Source organism: Olea europaea, chromosome 17 (genome assembly GCF_002742605.1).
Source record: "Olea europaea var. sylvestris chromosome 17, O_europaea_v1, whole genome shotgun sequence".
In the NCBI taxonomy this organism is placed as follows: Eukaryota; Viridiplantae; Streptophyta; class Magnoliopsida; order Lamiales; family Oleaceae; genus Olea; species Olea europaea.
The window spans coordinates 6,774,619-6,798,336 of record NC_036253.1 but is presented as its reverse complement, the minus strand read 5'-3'; the positions used below and the strand labels follow the sequence as shown (position 1 = coordinate 6,798,336).

General features: G+C 36.7%; 1 non-coding gene and 5 pseudogenes across 1 annotated transcript; 2 read left to right on the top strand and 4 right to left on the bottom strand.

The window, feature by feature from the left end:
* Nucleotides 1-5,579: 5,579 nt before the first annotated feature.
* Nucleotides 5,580-7,106, bottom strand: LOC111365583 (annotated as a pseudogene).
* Nucleotides 7,107-7,979: 873 nt separating this feature from the next.
* LOC111365582 lies at nucleotides 7,980-9,597 on the bottom strand (annotated as a pseudogene).
* On the bottom strand, nucleotides 9,506-11,347 carry LOC111366221 (annotated as a pseudogene).
* Nucleotides 11,348-11,672: 325 nt separating this feature from the next.
* Nucleotides 11,673-11,744, top strand: TRNAN-GUU. Its single transcript has one exon. It is a non-coding gene; the product is annotated as a tRNA-Asn (tRNA).
* An 865-nt stretch (nucleotides 11,745-12,609) lies between these two features.
* Nucleotides 12,610-14,773, top strand: LOC111366224 (annotated as a pseudogene).
* Nucleotides 14,774-17,569: 2,796 nt separating this feature from the next.
* On the bottom strand, nucleotides 17,570-21,900 carry LOC111365581 (annotated as a pseudogene).
* Nucleotides 21,901-23,718: the final 1,818 nt, after the last annotated feature.

Genomic DNA, 23,718 nt, shown 5'->3' with positions numbered 1-23,718 from the left:
AACCAACTTCTTATCAATCTCAATTCGTTTCAATATGAACAATAATTCAAGTGATTCGATTCTAACAACAAGGAATATATTGGTAATAGATCTACCTAAAGCTAAAGCATTTCTATTTTAGACAAGAATTCAAATTAAATGATTATAACATTCATTTTCGTTGATTTTATTTGAATGGAATTCCTAGTTTTAAAGATTTATTATTGACAAGCTATAGCAATTGCAACTATTAAAGCGACTAAAAGAATTATTGAAATGAGTTCAAATGGAAGAAAAAAATCTTTTGATAAATGAATTCCAATTTGTTGGCTATTACTTATCAAATCTTGCTCTATAATCTGGTTTGATTTTGTAGTCCAAATAATCTCATACCATGACATATCTGGAATAGTAGTAATTAGTGAAATAAAAAGACTTGTAAAAACTATTGAAGTAACTCCATCCTCAATGGTCCAAAGATGAAAATCTTTGTAATATTCTGAACTACTCTAGAACATCACAACAAAAATGATTAAAATATTTATAGCTCCTAAATAAATTAGGAGCTGTGAAGCAGCTACAAAATATGAGTTCGATAGAATATAGAATAAGGATATACAAAAAAGAACCAATCCCAATGAAAAAGCCGAATAAATTGGATTAGGAAGTAATACTACTCCTAGACTTCATAATATAAGACCCGATCCTAGGAAGACTAAAAGAAAATCATGTATTGGTCCAGGTAAACCCAATTAATTTTATAGAAAAAAATAGATAAATCGAAATATTTCATGACTTTGTTGACCTGACCAGGAAAAAAGAAGTTATCTTTGAGGATACTTAATTGAATTAAATTGGAATGGGTATGATGTAGATTGATGTAAATACAGTTATGGGACTACTCTTATTCTTTATCCGAAAAAGGAGTTTGAAACTCTCTATTTTGAAATCATTAGTTGAATAGAAATCGATTTTCAATCCAAATTAAGCCACGATTCTTTCCAACCAACCTATTGACCAAGCAAAACACTTCATTCTTCTGGATCCAAAAATGATGGAATGGTTTTTGAATCAAGGATATTTTCCATTTTGTATTTGAGGTGAATTCAAAATTGGTCGAATTGTGTAATCGTCAATTATTGACACCGGTAACCGACCTAAAGCAATTTGATTATAATTCAAATCATGACGATTATAAGTAGAAAGTTCATATTCTTCAGTTATTGACACACAATTTGTTGGACAATACTCAATGCAATTACCACAAAATATACAGATTCATAAATCAATATTGTAATTCAGTAATCATTTATGTCGAATATCCATAACCAATTTCCAATCAACAACGGGTAAATCTATAGGACATACATGAACACATACTTCACAAGCAGTGCATTTATTACATTCAAAGTGGATTCATCCTCAGAAACATTCCGATGTGATCAATTTTTCATAAGGGTATTGAATAGTTACATGTAAACGATTCACATGGGACAAGGTAATCATGAAACCTTGACCAATGTACCTTCTAGCTCGTTGACCATAATTCATGAACTCAGTTACCATAGGAAACATATCGTAAATATCTATAAATAATTTTATACTTGTTTCTTTTTCTTATTTGAGACAATGTATGAATATAGAATATTCTATTCCTTTATAGTGAAAGAAGTTGGAATGTTGTTAATAATAGATTACCTAGAGAAATAGGTAAAAGAAATTTCCATCCAAGATTTAATAGTTGGTCCATTCTAAATCTTGATAAAGTTCATCTTGTTGCAATAGGAATGAACAAGAACAAATAAGTTTTAGCTAATGTAATAAAGATATCGATTATTGTTCCGAAAACTTTACCACTTTCAAAAAGCTCAGGAACGAATATGTACGGAATAGAAAAATCCCAACCCCCCAAGTAAAGAACTGTTACAAATAATGAAGAAACTAGTAGATTCAGATACGAAGCAACATAAAATAAACCAAATTTGATACCTAAATATTCGGTTTGATAACCTGCTACTAATTCCTCTTCTGCTTTTGGTAAATTAAAAGGTAATCTCTCATGCTCGGCTAGAGAAGAAATTAGAAAAATGATAAACCCTATAGGTTGGTGCCACAAATTCCACCCTGAAAAACCATATTTTGACTGCGCTTCAACTATATCAACTGTACTTGAACTGTTAGATAATCATAGTCGATGATAACATCACTGTTCCCATGGCTATTACAGAACCGTACATGAGATTTTCACCTCATACGGCTCCTCAGAGGTGGCAAATAAATCTAAGTACCTTTTGATATTATTTATCTTGATATGTTTATAGGATAGATAGAGATTCAAACTCTTATTCTAAGGTAGACCAATGGAATTTTGTCAGCTATTTCTAAAAAATATATATTTCTAATAAATTAAAGTGCTTCTTAATTGATCTTATCTTTTAAGAATTTTCATTTTTCTTTGTTGATTAATAACTTTATCCTTGAATAAAAAAAGAGTTTTTTTGGAGGAATATCACATAGCTATTTCAACCTATCATTTTCCATTACAAAAAAGAATTAGACATTACATTAGTTCATGCATCATGACAAGAATTCTATCTCTGTAAATAAAATGGGTATATAGGAAAGAAAGAATAAAAAAAGATCGCTTATTTGCAATTCTATTCTTTTGAGTTTATTTTGTTCCTATTCTCCATTCTCAGAAAAGGGGGACATTACCAAAGTAAAAGATTACTTCGTTCTTGATAGTTATTTACTTAATCAATGGATAGGAACATACTCTGGATCAAAATCATGGGTAGTACTTCTTAATCGTTTCTACTAACTTAAAGCCCCAATTTGAATTCTTTTCAGGTACATCCTGTTGGATAATTTATAGAATCTCCATTACTAATCCTTTACGTATCTTGGTCTTCCTAACCATCCACTCATTTTTGTTAACCTTCCATTATGGTAATACATCTATGTTAATAGATAGTAAAAACTCCATACAGTTGATCTTTTGAGTCCGTTTCAAGCTAGGATGCGTAATCAACCAATCTTGGGGTAAACAGTCTCGACAGCTTTGCTTATATTTACTTTCATTTCATTCTTGTACCTAGAAAATGAGATTCAATCCCTTTAACTGCAAATTCAAAAGCCATTTTATTTCACTTATATAACTATTAGTTCATCAACCCGAATTCTGAATAAAAAAGAAAATATATATATATATTCAACTCATTTAACTTTCTTACTAGAAAGAAAAGAAATAGGGGAAATTTTATGTCTCACCGAATCACACGTAGAGATATTGATATACAAATAGAGTTAATGGTATTTTATAACTAATTGATTGAGCAGCAGCTCTTAAACCACCTAAAAAGGAATATTTATTATTTGATCCATATCTAGATATAAGAAGTCCAACAGGACCAAGACTTGAAACGGCGATCCATAAAAAAACACCAATACTAAGATCGGCTAGAATAAGGCGATAACCAAAAGGAATTACTGAATAACTTAGTAAAATGGATATGACTGCTGTGGATGGTTTGATAACGAATAAACGAGTATCCTCTCTAGATGGAAAAAGATTCTCTTTGAAAAGTAGTTTTACCCCATCTGCTAGAGCTTGAAGAATTCCCAAGGGGCTAGCGTATTCAGGACCAATACGTTGTTGTATCCCTACAGATATTTCTCTTTCTAACCAAACAATTACTAGTACACCTAGTGTGATTCCTAATACAATAGTCAAAATAGGGACAAGCACCCATATGATCCCATAGGCTTCTTTTAAGAATTTCAATCTGGAAAACGAATGGATGGCTTGTAGTTATGTTGCATTATCAATTATCATTTCAACGAACAACTTCTCCCATAATGATATCTATACTACCTAGTATCATCATAATATCAGTCGATTTCATTCTTTTAACTAACTGAGGTAGAATTTGCAAGTTGATAAAACCCGGTGGTCGAATTTTCCATCTCCAAGGAAAAACACTCTGATCTCCTATCAAAAAAATTCCCAATTCTCCTTTTGGTGCTTCGACTCTTACATAAAGTTCTTGTTTGGACAATTCAAAAGTTGGAGAAGATTTTTTACTAATAAATCGATATTTAAAATCATTCCATTCAATATCTTTTACTCTATCAAAGTGTCGGATTTCTATATTCTCAAAGGGCCCCCCATAGAATTCCTTCCAGAACCTGTTGGATAACTTTTATGGATTTGTCATTTCACCGATTCGTACTAATAACGAGCTAATGAATTCCCTTCTTTTTGCCATTGAACCTCTCAATCAAATTCGTCATAACACTCATAATGATCAACTTTACGAAGATCCCATTGTATTTCAAAAGCTCGAGCATTGTTCCTAACCCCAATTTAGTGCTTCTTTTCCTCTAATAATACTTGTGCCCTCAACTCGTTCTAAAAAAATAGGATTCCGTGTAATAAGCTTTTGATATTCAGCAACCCCTGTTAAAAACTAATCGCAAAAATCCAAACATTTATCTATCCATCCATGAGGTAGATCAGTAGCTATTCTTCCAATACGAAAATAATTATGCATCATTCACATACTGGTGGCAGCTTAGTATAGGTTATATATCAATTCTCGTTCTAGGAAAATATAGAAGAAAGGGGTTTGTGCCCCAATATCTGCCATAAAAGGACCAAGCCATAACAAATGGGAAGCTATACAACTCAACTCCAACATAATGGCTTTGATATAGCTAGCCCTTTTAGGTACCTAAATATTGCCTAGTTGTTCGGGTCCATTTACGGTTATTGCTTCTGTGAATGTAGCAGCTAAATAATCCCAACGTGTTACATAAGGCAAATATTGTATAATTGTTCGATTTTCAGTAATTTTCTCCATTCCTCTGTGTAAATAGCCCAATATTGGTTCACAGTCAATAGCATCTTCACCATCGAGAGTAACGATATGTTGAAGAACACCATACACTGATGGGTGGTGAGGACCCATATTGATTATCATGAGGTCTTTTCTTGTAGTTAGTGCAATCTTAAGTTTTTTACCAAGTCATTCTTCTATGAATTGCTGAAAGTAAAAAGAAGTTCATCAAAATTGAAATGCATAAGTTTAAATGATATCACTCTTTAAATTAATGAGTTTTTCTCTCTCGAATATCCAACCGATCAATTAATTCTTTATAACGTACTCTATTTTTATTTTTTTTTACAAATAAGCCAGTAATCGTTGACATTTTCCCAAAATTTTCACAAAGCTCTCTGAGATGAATAGTCTTTTTGCAATTCCAAACGTGAAGTAAGTCTTCTTATTTGAGTGGTGAAACTGAATACTTGAAAATCAACAAACCCTCTGTTTTCTTCATTTTCTTTTTGAGAAATAATCGAAATGAATGAATTTCTTACCACAAAAAAAGCCTCCTCTCCCTTTTTATAGATATGGATTTTACCGATCAGTAATAATAATGTCATTTATTTTAATGTGGTATATACAATAATCTAATTCAAATTTCTTTATGAACTCCTAATTTTATCAATTCAAATGAAAGATTTCCAATTGAAAATTAGATTTAGATAGGAGAGAAAAGGATTGGCACGTTTTCGTATTCACAAAAGTGAAGAATTTAGACCTAAAATGAAGAGGGTTCTGTTGATTCATTTCTAGATCGAATTGATACATTATTCATTTAGTATTGAATATTTAGAATGAAATGTAAGACAGGACATGTGATGTCTGTATTTATTTGCTTTCATATATCCTATATATGAGAGGATATATAGGAAAAATGTACTATCAACGAATTTTCAATCGTGGATACAAATGTATCCTTAACATACTGAAAAGACTGCCATTATTGGTATCAAACCAATAGCGATTCATACAAGCTAAATCTTCTAATCAATAATTAGGCTAAAGAAAGGACTTCAATTTCATCAATTGATTTATCTCTCTATCAAGGTGATTACTATTACCTAGAACTTGGCTACTATTCTTTTCGTTGCAAAATACAGGACTTCTATCTACATCATTCCTATTCTTTGAATTGAAACAAGTTAGAATTCTTAATTTTCTATGATGCCTAAATGAGAAAATATTTTCAGGAACAAGCAAAGCCAAATGATTTTTGTCTCTATTTCTTGTTATTCTTTCATGTGGTGGAATAGATTCATCAAAATTATTCTTAGCAACATATCTTTACTCTCAGTATCTTTGATTAGTTTGGTGCTTACTCTTATGAACCAACAAAATACTGATGGTTTGATACATAATATACTGTCCTTCATTTTTTACAGACAGACGAATGGGTTCGATAATCAATATTCCCCTTTTCATCAATTCTGGAAGAGTCAAATTCTTCTAAATCAGCATTATATCCAAATTCATTTCTCCCCTTTGAATTGAGGATATAGAAATTTTTCTTGGATCTATTAGCCTAAGCAGGAAACAATATACCTTAATATCATTGATCATTCTTTGATTCAAAGTATCATACCATCTCAATTGAAAAAGCAAATAATGTTTCAGGAAAAAATCTAGTTCTGCTTCCGTGTTACTTTTGTATTGCTTTTTCTTTTTACTTTTTTTTCATGTCTGATCTCGCATAATCTTCTTCAATATCTTTTTGTTGGTTTGAAAGAACGGATCCAAGATCTCCTTGGCTTGTGGTTTTTTTCTTCTTGATTTCGATTCTTTATTTTTTTATTCGATGGTATCAAAAAGCTTCCCTTTTGCTTTTCATTAATCTTTTGATTTTGATTTTCTTTACTATTTTATATGGTACCAAGATTTCATTTTATATGTATTATAAAGTTACAAAAATTCTGGGAAGAACTAAAGTTCCAAATTCAATATGGGACGCTTTAGTATTTTTTCATTCATCCCCATCCAATCAAAAAAGACTTTTGGGGAGTTTGGTAAATTCATTTCTGAAATCATAAGATAAAAAATATTTTTTTGATCAATTATTTGATAATTATTAGTAACAAACTGAGAATTTTGATTGCTATTGGCATCGATCGTGATCCAAGCCCCAATATTGACTTTTTGTCTAACATCAAAATTGATAATTTTCCAATCCAAATATTTCCTATCGGGAGTTTTTTCAATATCGCCCTTTCCTAGATAATTATTGATAGGGATACTCCTCAGCATATCAAAAAAAAAGTTTCTTTATATGTGTTGTAATTATAAGAAATCTCTTGATTCTTATTTCCTTCAAACGGCGATCTAGAAAGAAATGAGTCCTTTTTATTTTCAGAATTAATAGGTTTATATGAAAAAATATCATATTTATAGTATTTTTGAAAATTATCTTTCTGATTCAATAATGAATAGACTTCCAAAATATTTTCTTTTTGGGAATCAACTAATTGGCCTTTTTCATATAAATTCCATTTGCTGAAGTTTTTCCTTTTAACCATACGACGTTAATAAACTCTATTCCGCCATTGTTATGGTATTAATCTAGACCATTTGATCTGAGATAAATCGTATTGATAACGCCCTCTTAATCAGTTTTTCCATTTATTCATTTCAGAACTCGGAAGTCTGTTATCCTTTGATTTAGAATGAACTATTCCTTGTGTTTCAAAAAAATCATTTATTTCAGGCTTAAGATAAAAAAAAAAAAAAAAGGTTTCCTTGATATTGAAGAAATGATTTTAATTTAGACAAGTTAATAATTTGGGCTTGTGATAATTTTTAAAATACATATGCCTGCGATAAGTACGATAAGTCATAAAAAAATATGTGAATTTTTCTTACTATTGCTAATATTATAAAGTGACTTTTTTATAGTCAAAATAAACTCAATTGGATTTTGATTTTTTTTATTAATTATTTCTTGACTTGTTTTATTATTGTAAATGGATTTATTCATAATTTTTTTTTTGTTGATTCAAGAAATAATTTTCTCTTCATTCTAGGAATATTAATGATGGATAAAAATATATTTTTGTAGATTCTTTCAATGAAAAATTTAAAAACAAAAGTAATTTAGAAATTAATCGAGCATTTCTTCTTTTCAATATTTGCCATTTTTCTAATCTTTTAGCATTATAACTTGTTTTGCTAAGACTAATATTTATCTCCGGAGTTACTTTTTTTCTCTCTCTTGTTATTCTTTCTATTTGATTTCTAATTGTATTTGTTCTATTAGTCAGATCCTTCATTTTTTTCTGTCAATGAAGAATTTGTCCAATCTGGAGATGCAATTTGACTAAATGGTTTATGAATCATCTGATTGGTGATTATGGGATCTCTTTCTTTTTTAGTTTCACTCGATTCATTTACTTCTACTTTTCTTGATCGAAATAAGAGAATTGGATTTACTTTTAAGAGTTCTTTTCTTTTTCTTTTTCTTTTTTTAAAAACGACACTTTTCATAACCCCTTTTTTTGTTTCTTTTGAAACTTTTCGAAGTAATTTTATTTTTCCTTTAAAAATTTTTAGAAGTAGAAAATATGTCTTTTGAATTTTTCCAATTTTTTTCGAGTTCCTTAAAAATGGATTCCAAAAAAGAGGGTCGTTTTCTTGGAGTACTAAAAGGAAGTTTGGTTTCCATCCCCAAAATTGTTAAAAAACAAAAACCATCTTTTTCTTTTTTTCTTTTTCATTATTAGATCTTTATGAGAGAATCGGAGTTTAGATCTATGCCAAGTTTCAGACAGAAAGGAAATAAGATTTTTATCTGAATACCATCTGTCAACCAATTTTGTGAAAATTCTGTTTCAGACAATTGAACACCATTATAGGTACATTTAACACGCATCTCCCTATTCCATTCCTCTAAATCCTCATACTATTCAGGAAGTTGCAATAATAACATACGTCCAATATTTTTCCCCATTATCAATGAAGGTCATAGAATATATTTTCTAAAAAGAGATTGAGTTATTAATATGGAACCCCTTATTACTTGCGCAAATGGAATGGTATCCCATGCCTCTGCTATCTCTATTCGCGCGTTCTCCTTTCTTTTGTTCTCTTCTTTTTTGTCCTTCTGTTTTTTTCTTCTCTTTTTGCTTGCTCTTCTGTGTACTCTACAATTTTGAATGCTAACCTCCTCCCTACCCAATTTCTAAATTTTTTTTAATTGGGCTAGAGATATCAAAAGAAAAAAGAAGGGATTTTTTTATTCTATCCAAAAAAAGAGGAGAATGCATATTCGCTTGAAACAGTTCCCAAATAACTATTTTACGCCTTTGAGCACGTATAGAAACTTTTATTATGCCTCGTCTAAAATTTGATTGCTGTGAATAGTGTATCAAAGCTACTTCTTCTATTTGATTAGGAGGATTAGTATCCTCAGTATGCTCCTTGTTACCAATAAAAATTACTACACGTTTAGCTTTTCTTGAACGAATTCCATGATCTAAAGGTTCGTTTTCTTGATCTTCTCCTGCTTCTTGTTCCAACTCGGTGGTTAATTTGTATAACTAAGGAGGTACTTTTTTACTGATTTCTTTTATTCGAATCGATTTTTTACTAATTTTTTAAACATTAGTATCAATTACAATTCGATTTTTAAAATATTTTAAATATTTTGTTCCTTTTTCTGAATCTATTCTTCCTTCTTCTTTATCTGAAAATACAGAATGACCCCTAGAATTTAAAATTGATCCAGATTCTTTACCAAATTCATTGATGAAAGTTAAGAAATCAACAATTTCGGTTGATCATGGTTTTTTATCAAATCGATCTATTTTTTGTTCAATTTTTTGGTAATCAGTATCAGGAAGAATGATACCATGAATCCGATTTATCCCAACATTCTCTATGAAATTGTGTATCAAAGTTTTTTTTATTTTTATGATTGAAGGTGAAACACTTTTTGTTATTGTTCTCCGATATGGTCCGTTCAAGAAATGATCATATATTTTGGGTAAGTATTCATTTGTAGTATTGTAATTACACAACCTAGACCCTGTTTCGAGTATATTCAAAAAAAAAAAAAGATTCTTTGTCTAGAGCTTGAATTCGGTTTACAAATTAATGTTTAAATTATTACTTTTTTCTTTGTTGGTATAAACCCAATAATTGTAGAGTTCATTAGATGAGAATTTTTCTAGTGTAGGTAGGGATATCCTTCTTTTTATCATTTCCCAAAAAGTTGACAAATTGGGTGGATATGTAAAAGATATTTTTTCCTTTCCAGCACTTAGGCATGTGTCAAAAAAATATTGTGACATTTTATTTCTGACAGTACTTTCAAATTGATTATTTTTTATGTATCGAAATGGTCTATTCCAATGGTTAGAATTAAAAAAAAGAAAAGAAAAAGAGTCACGAGGTTTTTCAAACCAAAAACAAAAAAGGTCTTTATTTTTCGATTTTTTGATAAGTATTTTGAATTTGGAATTGTCATGATTCTCATTGATATTCATCATATAAGAATCTTCATAAACTGGGCTATTTTTTGAGCCTATCTCTATTAATCGAAAGTGGAATTCATCCTGTGTTTTTTCCTTCCCATTCACTCGGATTTCTTCCATTTCATCAATTTTGCTCGAATCCTCCTTTTCTTCTGAAAAAAGGAAGGAGAAGGATCTTCTTCGACGGATCTCTCTTGATCTTGTTTAGTCACCTTCATTTCATAAGCTATTTCTATTTCTATTTCTACATCTCATTCTTCCTCACTTTCCACATTTTCTTCCATTTTTGAGGTTTCTTTCCATTTCGTAGAAAGAATGGGTGACGCTATTCCACCTAAATAGTAGACACATGTTAGAAATAAGAGAATACTAAAGATCTGAGCCATAGAATTTCTCAATTCTGACACAAGGTACTTATTAGAATCTAATAGAATCATTTTGTCATATCCAGACTAATACCAATCCAAGCCATTTCGTGAATAAAATGTGCCAAATTAACCAACCAACAAAACTACTTGCTACAAATAACATCTTGTTGTTGCATCGAAACATATAAATGTTGACTAATCTGGCTAACATTGAACTTGGTAAAATGATATGGATGAATAATTGAAAAATGAGATTATTCAGGAATACACATTGAATGCTAAAATCATGCATTGAATTTTTGGTAGTAGATCCATAATCAAAAAAGTATTTGTGATTGTTCCAGAAGAAATGAAACAAAATATATGGTAGAGCTAGGGTAGTTATAGTATGAGGTCTACCCAATGCTAGATGCAGAGTCGCATAATAGATCGATATGAACATCATGAGCTATCCCATAATAAAATCAATTGTTCCTGATACCTTTTTCTTGGTTCCTTCTTCGATAACCTAAGCTCGGAGAAGGAAGAGATAAGAGGGCCCTATGGAGAATGTGGTCAGAAATCCATAATAGAGTTCGACGACAATGATCGAATTGATTATCTTCATGCATAAGGATACTAGATTACCTAGTAGAAAAGATTGAAAAATCATCACAAACCACCCTTATTTCTTTTCTATTGCAATTTTTGGATTATTATATGATGATTTTTGAACTTTCCATATATAGAAAAGAAATAGAAAGATATAGACTAGAAATGACATCTGTTATGCCAATGACACCAAAGGGATATTAAATGAATGAAATTGGGATATGGATGGAATATAATGAAATAGAGCCGCTTTGATGTTCCCTCTAAAATGAGACATCGAAGGGAGCCACTACGATGTTCCGGGAGTTACGAAAGAAGCTTCAAGCTCATATTGGTCATGGGTTGAGGACGGAAATTGAACTCTATGAGATCTAATCTCTTGTTGTTCCTCAATAGCTCAGTGGTAGAGCGGTCGGTCGTTAACCGATTGATCGTAGGTTTGAATCCTACTTGGGGAGATTTGATTCATTCTGAATTAACGAATTCAAAATAAAGGGCCTCGCTTTGACCGTTAATGGTAGGTAATATGTTCCTTGTCTTTGTTTCTATCTCATGGTATCACATTCTGTTCTATGAGATTTGAAAATCACCATCAATACCTCGATGTAGGTCCAGGATAATCCTTTGTTCTATACAACTAGCCAATTAAGAATTCTCAGATACACTAGCACTGCATCTTTAATGCAATCATCAATTCTCCTGAGAGTTCACAATTATCGCGAGCAAACATATTAATGACGAGGAAGGCATTTTTGTTATGCTACTAATACTAGTACTTGCTCTGCTATTCTGCCCAAGCCTAGCTGAGGAAGAGTTACAGGGTGTAAAATAAGAAAATACGCTAATGGGCGGGGGGCATACTATTTGTAATGATTCCATCATTCATGATAAATAATAAATAAAAAGAAAAAGCCATTCCAAAGACCTACACCTAAGTTCTATAGCTTTTGGTCCGTTATCCCAATTATGATTTTCCTAGCCCCAGAGGGAAAGGTACTTCCCTTTTGTTTCGGGCCGATTGTGGGCGAGGAGGAATTCGAACCCCCAACACCGTGGTTCGTAGCCACATGCTCTAATCCTTTGAGTTACAGGCCCTACCCCGTCTCCATTGGATCTGGCCCAAGGAGTACCCGAAAAAAAAAGAACCTTTCGTCTCCCCTCCCAACCATTTAATTTCGGGTTAAGAAGATGTGAAAGCACGTTTATCTCTATAAGAACGGTGGGCTACGAGGTGTGAAGTAGGAGAGAAGGGATGTCATAATTGGGGTTTTGAATAAGACAACCTTTTGATTTTTCATTTTTTTTGTTGAAAAGGGAATAAGAATGAGAGGTGTTAAGCTTTTTATCATCCTAGCGTCGAGCTATTTTTCCGCAGGACCTCCCCTATAGTATCGTCATCATAGTAGAGTTTAACCACCATGTTCAGGATGGATTGGTGTGGTTCTTCTACGCCTAGGACACCAGAATATCGAACCATGAACGAAGAAAGGCATGAGAGAAAAGTCTATTAGCTAGTGATTGTGAGGCCCCAATTCTTGACTGGAGGGGACACCAAAGGCCTCTGCCCTTCCATCCCTTGGATGGATAGAGAGGGAGGGTAGAACTTTTGGTTTTTTCATGTTGTCAAAGAGTTGAACAATGGTCTTTTGTGTTGTCAAAGATCTTAACAATGAAAATAGATGGCGAGTGCCTGATCAAATTGATCAGGTCATATAGGAACAAGGTTCAAGTCTATCAATCTGTTAGGATGCCCCAGCTACATACATCACTGCACTTCCACTTGACACCTATTGTAATGATAAACAGCTCGTCTCACCGTTACCTTCTCTTGGATTCTCAAAACTTCTATCGCTCCATCCCCGCAGGGGTAAAGAACCTATCCCTATCTCAGCTATGCTGTCAGAAGCTCTGGGAAAGTCGGAATAGAAGAGCACTCATCTTGGGGTCGGCTTACTACATAGATGCTTTCAACAGTTATCTACCCAGCGTTTACCGTGGGCACGATAACTGGTACACCATATGTGTGTCCTTCCTATTCCTCTCGTACTAGGGAAAGGTCCTCTCAATGCTCTAACGCCCACAACAAATATGGACCAAACTATCTCATGATGCTCTGAACCAATTCACGTACCAGTTTAATGGGTAAACAGCCCAATCCTTGGAAATACTACAACCCCAGGTGGCGAAGAGCCGATATCGAGGTGCCAAACCTTCCCATCGATGTGAGCTCTTGGTGAAGATCTGCCTATTATCCCTAGAGTAACTTTTATCCGTTGAGCAACGGCCCTTCCACTCAGCATCGTCGAATCACTAAGGTCGACTTTCGTCCCTCCTCGACGGGTGGGTCTTGTCATCAAGCTCCCTTCTGCCTTTGCACTCGAGGGCCAATCTTCGTCATGCCCGAGGAAACATTTGTACGCCTCCGTTACCTTTTGAGAGGCCTACACCCCATAGAAATTGTCTACCTAAGACTCTCCCTTGGCCCATAGGTCCTAACACAAGGTTAGAATTCTAGCTCTTCTAGAGTTGTATCTCACTGATGGCTCCCCCCCTGGAAGGAGGCCTTCTTCTCCTTCTGCCTAAGCTGCGCAGGAAAGGCCCAAACCCAATCCCAGGGAACAGTGAAGCTTCATAGGGTCTTTCTGTTCAGGTGCAGGTAGTCCGCATCTTCACAGACATGTCTATTTCACCGAGCCAATCTCCAAGATAGTGCCTGGATCGTTACGCCTTTCGTGCGAATCAAAACTTACCCGACAATGAATTTTGCTACCTTAGGACCATTATAGTTACGGCCACCATTCACCGGGGCTTCGGTCACTAGCTCCCCAATCATCAGGCCACCAACTTCCTTGACCTTTCGACACTGGGCAAGCGTCAACCCCCATACATGGTCTTATGACTTCACGGAGACCTGTGTTTTTGGTAAACAGTCGCCCGAGCCTAGTCACTACGACCCTCTTTGTAAAGAGGCACCCCTTCTCTCGAAGTTGCGGGGCTATTTTGCCGAGTTCCTTAGAGAGAATTATCTCACGTCCCTAGGTATTCTCTACCTACCTACCTATGTCGGTTTTGGGTACATGCACCCTTTTGTTTAAAGGTTGTTCGAGCTTTTCCTGGGAGTATGGCGTGGGTTACTTTAATGCCGTAGCGCCTGGTGCTTGAAAATTAGCTCGAGGCATTCTCTCTAACCCTTCTTACCCTGAAAAAGTAGGGGCATCTTACGTTCTTGAACCGATAACCAACTTTTGACTAACGTACCCTCCTCCATCCCTCGAGACCAAAGGGTAGTACAGGAATATTCACCTGTTGTCTATCGACTATGCCTTTCGGCCTGATCTTAGGCCCTAACTCACCCCCTGTGGATGAACCATGAGGAGGAACCCTTAGGTTTTCGGGGCATTTGATTCTCACCAATGTTTGCGTTACTCAAGTCAACATTCTCGCTTTTGCTTCATCCACCACTGCTCACGCGGGGGCTTCCTTCTAAGGCGGAACGCTCCCTACCAATGTATTTTTACATCCCACAACTTCGACAGATCGTTTAGCCTCATTCATCTTCGGTGCAAGAGCACTCGATCAGTGAGCTATTACGCACTCTTTCAAGGGTGGTTGCTTCTAGACAAACCTTTTGGCTGTCTCTACACCCCAACCTTCTTTATCACTGAGCGATCATTTAGGGGCCTTAGCTGGTGATCTGGGTTGTTTCCCTCTCAACGATGAAGCTTATCTCCCATCGTCTCACTGGCCGACCTTGACCCCTATTATTTTGAGGTCATATCTAGTATTCAGAGTTTTCCTCAATTTGGTACCGCTCTCACGGTTCGCACTGAAATAGTGCTTTATCCTTAGATGTCCAGCCAACTGTTGTGCCTCAACGCATTTCAGGGAGAACCAGCTAACTCTGGGTTCGAGTGGCGTTTCACCCCTAACCACAACTCATCCGCTAATTCTTCAACATCAGTAAGTGTGGACCTCCAGTTAGTTTCACCTAAGCTTTATCCTAGTCATGGATAGATCACCCAGGTTCGGGTCCATAAGCAGTGATAATTGCCCTATGAAGACTCGCTTTCACGGTGGCTCCAATAGGTTTCCTTAACCAAGCCACTGCCTATGAGTCGTTGGCTCATTCTTCAACAGGCACGCGGCCAGAGACCTTGCTCTTCCCACTGCTTAGGAGCTTATAGTTTCATATTCTATTTCACTCTCCGATGGGGGTTCTTTTCACCCTTTCCTCATGGTACTACTTCGCTATTGATCACCCAGGAGTATTTAGCCTTGCAAGGTAGTCCTTGCTGATTCACATGGGATTCCACGTGTCCCTTGCTACTCGGGTCAGAGTGTAAGCTAGTGATGCTTTTGGCTACTAGACTTTCACCATCTAGGGTGCAACATTCGTGCTACTTCGCCTAGTAGCACGAGACTGGGGTTGCTCTCCCATAATCCTATTTTCATGGTTTAGGCTGCTCCCATTTCACTCGTCGCTACTACGGGAATCAATTTTACTTTTTTTTATCTGGCTACTAAGATGTTTCAGTTCGCCAGGTTGTCTCTTGCCTACCCATGGATTTAGCAGCAGTTCGAAAGGTTGCCCTATTTGGGAATTTCCAAATTTATACTTATTTTCAACTCCCCAAAGCATTTCATCGATCACTGCGCCCTTCATCATCTCTAGGTGCCTAGGTATCCACCGTAAGCCTTTTCTCGTTTGAACCTCGCCCTTCTAAGGCTATACCATCCTAAGGTGCTACTAAACAGATGTATCTTATCAACGTGCATGAATGATAAATCATAGATCGAACCATCGAATCGAAAAAATTGGGTGCTACCATATAGCTTTCTATCGGCTAAGTTCATGGGTTGGAGATAAGCGGACTCAAAACACTGATATCTGTCACAGGGTAAACCACCGCCTCTCAGGCACCTGACTAATTCTACCATAGAGGTCGACGATAGACAATAACTCTCCTTGAATACAGCTTACAATTTTCATCGTACTGTAGTCTCCAAAGAGCAATTCTTCTTAAAATCTCACTCAAAAGGTGCTGAGTTGGAATCCCATTCTAATAAGGATTCTTGTGGTTCCGGAGGTCCCAGCTATAGAAGAACCAGGAATGGAGAGCTTTCTCCCCTTTTCACTCGACTCTTTGGTCTTAAAAATGACAGTTTTTATAATGAGTGATTGCCCTTCTCTAACCCTTATTGCCCAACCTGAGAACAGACAGCTAATGAGTTTCACTTATTGAACAAGGTTCTATGGTCAGTCTGTGACCCTTGGATGCCAAAGGTACCCTTGGGGTGATCTCGTAGTTCCTACAGGGTAGAGATGATGGGGTCGATCCATGGATTTTCTTTTCTTTTCTTTTGTCGCATTTCGCTCAAAGGGTTGAAGGGAGATAGTGCATCAAGCTATTCGCAAGGGAAAACTTGATCCTCTTTCCCAGGGATCTTAGATGAGGGACCCCTGGGTGAGCCACCGACTCCAACTACCATCTATTTATGATCCATACTAAATCGGACCAACTGCCCATCCTACCTCCTTTACATTCTTGACAACTCATCTTTGTCTCAGTAGAATCTTTCAGTGGCATGTTTCGGTCCTCTTCCCCATTACTTAGAAAAGTGAGCCACCGGTTCAGGTACAAGATACTATCATTATCGCCTGGACAATTAGACATCCAACCCGTAATCGCAACGACCCAGTTGCAAGAGCGGAGCTCTACCAATTGAGTTATATCCTCCCGAGCCAAGTAGAGCATGTATGAAGTAGTCAGATCCTTCTTCTATTCTTTTCCTTGGCATAGCTAGTCCATACTGGACTTGAACCAGAGACCTTGCCGGTGAAGTAAATCATCGCACCTATGGTCCAACCAATAGGGAGAGAATCAATAGATTTCTTTTCGAGAGTGATTCATCCTTCCCAAATGCAGCATACAACTCTCTGTTGTACTGCACTCTCCAAGTGTGCTTGTTCCCCCCTTCTTCCTTACCCTGCTAGTCTTTGTGAAATAACTCCAATGAGAAAAAAAAGAAGGTGTTAAGAGACCCTCCGGGTCTAACCCTAGACATTCTAAGATCCTTTTTCAAACCTGCTCCCATTTTAAGTCAAAAGATAGATAAATAGACACATCCCATTACACTGATCGGGGGCATTCGTAGTAACTGAGGGTTGAAGACCAAGAAGGGAGTTATTTATACCAAGGATTTTTCTTACGGCTAGATCCAATCACCTGGTCCCTGTGGAAAGGAAAAAGAATTTCACGCTCTCCCTTTCAGGAAGGGAGGATTAGGGAATCCTCTTGATTGCAGCTTTCTCCAGACCTAAGAGAAAAACATAAAAAAATGGCTCGAATGGTACGATCTCTCTATCACCTCAGAATGAAAGGGGTGATCTCATAGTTCTTAGTCCATGAAGATACGTTGTTAGGTGCCCCATTTTCTTTTCCATTGAGGTCAAACCTAAACCTGTGCTTGAGAGACAGCTGTCCATACACTGATAAGGGACGTATGGATTCTTGAGAAGAAAGGAGCCGTGGTGGTCCCCACGGACGGCTCGAATCCCACGAGTGAATCGAAAGTTAGATCTACATTGGATCTCACCTGAATCGCCCCATCTATCCTCCTAAGGAGAGGTTTGGTTTCAAATCTCGATTCGAACAGGAGGAGTATGCCATGCTAATGTGCCTTGGACAATCCACATCTCAGGGTTAGGCATTGATGAGCATATTGAACTATCTATATGGCTGAGAGCCCTCATAGCCTAGGGATAGCGATGCAATTATCATGGGCACGCTCTACCACTAAGCTAGTAGCCCATCGTGCGAGCCTAGCACTGGGGGCCCACTACGCCAACAGCGAGAGAAACCACATCCCTCTCTTTCATTTTTTCGTCCCCTTGTCACAACACGGGGGGGGCATGGGAAAGTAAAAAAGGGGATCCTATCAACTTGTTCTGACCTATGATAATAAGGTCATGAGCTTGGTCTTACTTCAATGTCGAGAAACGAAAAAAGACTTCCATCTCTAAGTTTAACTCAGACATAGCTCCCTTCTTTTTGTTTTAGGTGTGAAGCAGTGTCAAACCAAAATACCTAACAAGCATTAGCTCTCCCTGAAAAGGAGGTGACCCAGCCACACCTTCGAGTACAGTTACCTTGTTACGACTTCACTCCAGTCACTAGCCCTACCTTCGGTATCCCCCTCCTTGCGGTTAAGGTAACGACTTCGGGCATGGCCATCTCCCTTAGTGTGACGGGCGGTGTGCACAAGGCTCAGGAATGAATTCACCGTCGTATGGCTGATCGGTGATTACTAGCGATTCTGACTTCATGCAGGCGAGTTGCAGCCTGTAATCCGAATTGAGGATGGGTTTTTAGGGTTAGCTCGCTCTGGCGGGTTCGCAACCCTTTGTCCTGACCATTTTTTAGCACGTGTATCGCCCAGGGCATAAGAGGCATGACGACTTGATGTCATCCTCACCTTCCTCTGGCTTATCACTGGCAGTCTATTCAAGGTTCCAAATTCAATGATGGAACTAAACACAAAGGTTGCGCTTATTGTGAGACTTAACCCAACACCTTATGGCATGAGCTGACAATAGCCATGCACCACCTGTGTCCGCATTCCCAAAGGCACCCTCTCTTTTAAGAGGGTTCACAACATGTTAAGCCCTAGTAAGGTTCTTCACTTTGCATCGAATTAAATGACATTCTCCACCAATTGTGCGGGCCCCCATCAATTCCTTTAAGTTTCATTCTTGCGAATGTACTCCCCGAGCGAGATACTTAACGTGTTAGCTACTGCACTACCCGGGTCGATACACACAATGCCTAGTATCCATCATTCACGGCTAGGACTACTAAGGTATCTAATCCCACTCACTTCTCTAGCTTTTGTCTCTCAGTGTCGACCCAGCAAAGTGCTTTCGCTGTTGGTGTTCTTTTCGATCTCTACGTATTTCATCGCTCCATCAAAAATTTCCTCTATCCCTATCATACTCTAGCTTGGTAGTTCCCACCGCCTATCTAGGATTGAGCCCTGGGCCTATCTAGGGTTGAGCCCTGGGATTTGACAGCGGACTTAAAAAGCTACCTATAGACTCTTTACGCCCACTCATTTTGGATAATGCTTGCATCCTCTGTCTTACTGCGGCTGTTGGCATAGAGTTAGTCGATGCTTATTCCCCAGATACTGTCATTGCTTCTTCTCTAAGAAAAGAAGTTCATGACCCGTGGGCCTTCTACCTCCATGTGGCATTGCTCCGTCAGGCTTTCGTCCATTTGTAAAACATTTCCCACTACTACCTCTTGTAGGAGTCTGAACCATGTCTCAGTTCCAGTGTGGCTGATCATCCTCTCGAACCTACTACTGATCATTACCTTAGCAAGCTATTGCCTCACCAACTAGCTAATCAGACACAAACCCCTCCTTGGGCGAATTCCTCTTTTTGGTCCCCAGCCTACGGGGTATTAGCAGCCATTTCGAGCTGTTGTTCCCCTTCTAAGGACATGTTCTTACACGTTACTCACCCATCTGCCACTAAAAACACCACTTTTTGTCTGACTTGCATGTGTTAAGCATGCTGCCAGCGTTCATCCTGAGCCAGGATCGAACTCTCCATGAGATTCACAGTTACATTACTTATAGCTTCCTTGTTCGTAGACAAAGTAGATTCGAAATTGTCTTTCACTCCAAGGCATAACTTGTATCCATGCGCTTAATATTCACCCAAAGTTTGCTCCCAGAAATATAGCCATCCCTACCCCCTCATGTCAATCCCACGAGCCTCTTATCCATTCTCACTGAATCATGACAGGGGAACAAATCCAAATAGAAGAACTCACATTGGGTTTAGGGATAATTAGGCTCTAACTGATGACTTCCACCATGTCAAGGTGACACTCTACCACTGAGTTATATCCCTTCCCTGGCCCCATCGAGAAATGGAACTGACTAATCCTAAGTCAAAGGGTCGAGAAACTCAACGCCACTATTCTTGAACAACTTGAAGGCGGGCCTTCTTTTCGCACTATTACGGATGTGAAAATAATGGTCAAAATCGGATTAAATTGTCAACTACCCCTATCGAAACTAGGATTGACTAGTGATTCCAAAGGAACTGGAGTTATATCTCTTTTCCATTTCCATTCAAGAGTTCTTCTGTGTTTCCTCACCCTTTAAGACCCCAAAAAATGGACAAATTCCTTTTCTTTAGAACACATACAAGATTCATTACTATAAGAAGGATAATGGTAACCCCAAGATTAACTACTTCTTTTATTAATTTCATAGTAATAGAAATACTTGTCCTATCGACACGAAATTTGTAACTTACTCTCCTCTTACCTAGCAGGTCAAGATTGACCTCCGCGAAAAGGATGATTCACTCGGATCGACATGAGAGTCCAACTACATTGCATTGCTAGAATCCACATTATATATTTGAAAGAGGTTGACCTCCTTGCTTCTCTCATGTACACACCAAGCCCCTTTTCTCCTCGGTCCATAGAGACAAAATATAGGACTGGTATCAACAGTTTATCACGAAAGAAAGGACTCATTAAGCCGAGATCACTAACTAATACTAATATAATATAATAGAAAATACTAATATAATAGAAAAAAACTATCTTTTCTATATACTTTCCCGGGTTCTGTTGCTATCATGGGCTTTATGCAATCGATTGGATTAGATAGATATCCCTTCAATACAGCATAGGTCATCGAAATGATCTCGGAGACCCACCAAAGTATGAAAGCCAAGATCTTTCAGAAAATGGATTCCTATTCAAAGAGTACATAACGTATGGATAAGCTCACACTAACGCGTCAATTTGGGATCCATTCAATATTTTCCTTAGGAGGTAATGGAAAGGAATTGGAATGGAATAAGATCGACTCATACAGAAGAAAAGGTTCTCTATTAATTCAAACACTGTACCTATGGGATAGGGATAGAGAAAGAGGGAAAAAATTGAAGATTTCACATAGTACTTTTGATTGAAAAATTAATCAGATTCATTTCGTACCCATCGTTCAATGAGAAAATGGGCCAAATTCTACAAGGTCAAACCTATGGGACTTAAGGAATGATATAAAAAAAGAGGGAAAAATATTAAATAAAAATGAAGTAGAAGAACCTAGATTCCAATTGAACAAATTCAGACTTGAAAAGGATCTTTCTGATTCTCAAAGAATGAGGGGCAAAGGGATTGATCAAGAAAGATCTATTGTTCTTATTATAGGATTGTGATTGGATCCGCATATGTTTGTTAAAGAGAATAATCTTTTCCTTTGAAAATAATCAAGAATGGAAGGTGTTCAATTAGAACATGAAAACATGACTAAATGGTCCAAGTTACTCTTCAGGATAGAGTGGAAGAAGGGAGGGGATTCTCGAATTCGAAAAAGGATCCAATGAATTCGAAAGAATTTAATAAGGAGCCATATGAGGTGAAAATTTCATGTAGGGTTCTATAGAGGGGCAATAAGGGCGACTTATCTGTCAACTTTTCCACTATCACCCCAGAAAAACCAAACTCTACCTTACGTAAAGTTGTCAGACTACGATTAACCTCTGGATTTGGAATCACTGCTTATATACCCGGTATTGGTCATAATTTACAAGAACATTCTTCAGTCTTAGTAAGAGGGGGAAAGGTTAAGGATTTACTTGGTGTAAGATATCACATTGTTTGAGGAACCCTAGATGCTGTCAGAGTAAAGGATCATCAACAAGGGCGTTCTAGTGCGTTGTAGATTCTTATCCAAGACTTGTATCATTTGATGATGCCATGTGAACCACTAGAAACATGTGAAGTGTATGGCTAACCCAATAATGAAAGTTTCGTAAAGAGACTGGAGCAGGCTACCATGAGACAAAAGATCTTCTTTCTAAAGAGATTCGATTCGGAACTCTTATATGTCCAAGGTTCAATATGGAAATAATTTCAGAGGTTTTCCCTAATTTTGTTCGTGTCAACAAACAATTCGAAATACCCCGACTTTTTTAGAACAGGTCCAAGTCAAATAACAATAATTTGAAGCACTTTTTTTTTACACTATTTCAAAATCCCAAGGACTCAATCGTATGGATATGTAAAATATAGGATTTCCAATCCTGGCAGGAAAGGGAGGGAAACAGATACTCAATTTAAAGTGAGTAAACAAAATTCCATACTCGAACTCAAAGATACATATAGAATTCTATGAAAAGCCGTATGTACGGCTTGGAGGGAGATCTTTCATATCTTTCGAGATCCACCATACAATATGGGGTAAAAAGACCAAAATAAGTGATTTTAGCCCTTATAAAAAGAAAATGAATTCTTGAACTCCTTTCACACTCATGTCACGTCGAGGTACTACAGAAGAAAAAACAACAAAATTCGATCCAATTTATCATAATCAATTAGTTAACATGTTGGTTAACCGTATTCTGAAACACGAAAAAAATCATTGGCTTATCAAATTATCTATCGACCCATGAAAAAGATTCAACAAAAGATAGAACAAATCCACCATCTATTTTACGTCAAGCAATACGTGGAGTAACTCCTGATATAGTAGTAAAAGCAAGACGTGTAGGTGGATCAACTCATCAAGTTTCCATTGAAATAGGATCCACACAAGGAAAAGAACTTGCCATTCGTTGGTTATTAGAGGCATCCCAAAAATGTTCGGGTCGAAATATGGCTTTCAAATTAAGTTTCGAATTAGTAGATGCTGCCAAAGGGAGTGGCGATGCCATATGGAAAAAGGAAAAGACTTATAAAATGGCAGAGGCAAATAGAGCTTTTGCACATTTTCGTTAATTTATGAATAGGATCTATACATCTCGATCAGAAAAGAATCAAGAGAAACAGAAAGAATCGAAATTGATCGATAGATTTCTCAAAACAAACAAGAAGGAAACGAAAGATGAAACATAAATCATGGATCAGCTAAGCCGTCTCAGGGACTTCCTTAAAGAAGAACCTCATGTAAATACCATGGAATAAGTTTTGATCTTGATCCTATTCCATTCCAAAAATGGAAAGTTTGACACAATTGGGATTTTTTTTGAAAATTGGATGCAGTTACTAATTCATGATCTGGCATGTACAGAATGTAAACGTCATTCTCGATTCTATGACATTTTTTATGAAACCCTTTCATTTGCTTCTCTTCGATGGAAGTTTGATTGTCCTAGAATGTATCCTAATTTTTGGCCTAATTCTTCTTCTAATGATCGATTCAACCTCTGATCAAACAGATATACCGTGGTTATATTTCATCTCTTCAACAAGTTTAGTAATGAGCATAACGGCCCAATTGTTCCGATGGAGAGAAAAACTTATGATTAGCTTTTCGGGAAATTTCCAAACGAACAATTTCAACGAAATCTGTCAATTTCTTATTCTACTATGTTCTACTCTATGTATTTCTCTATCCGTA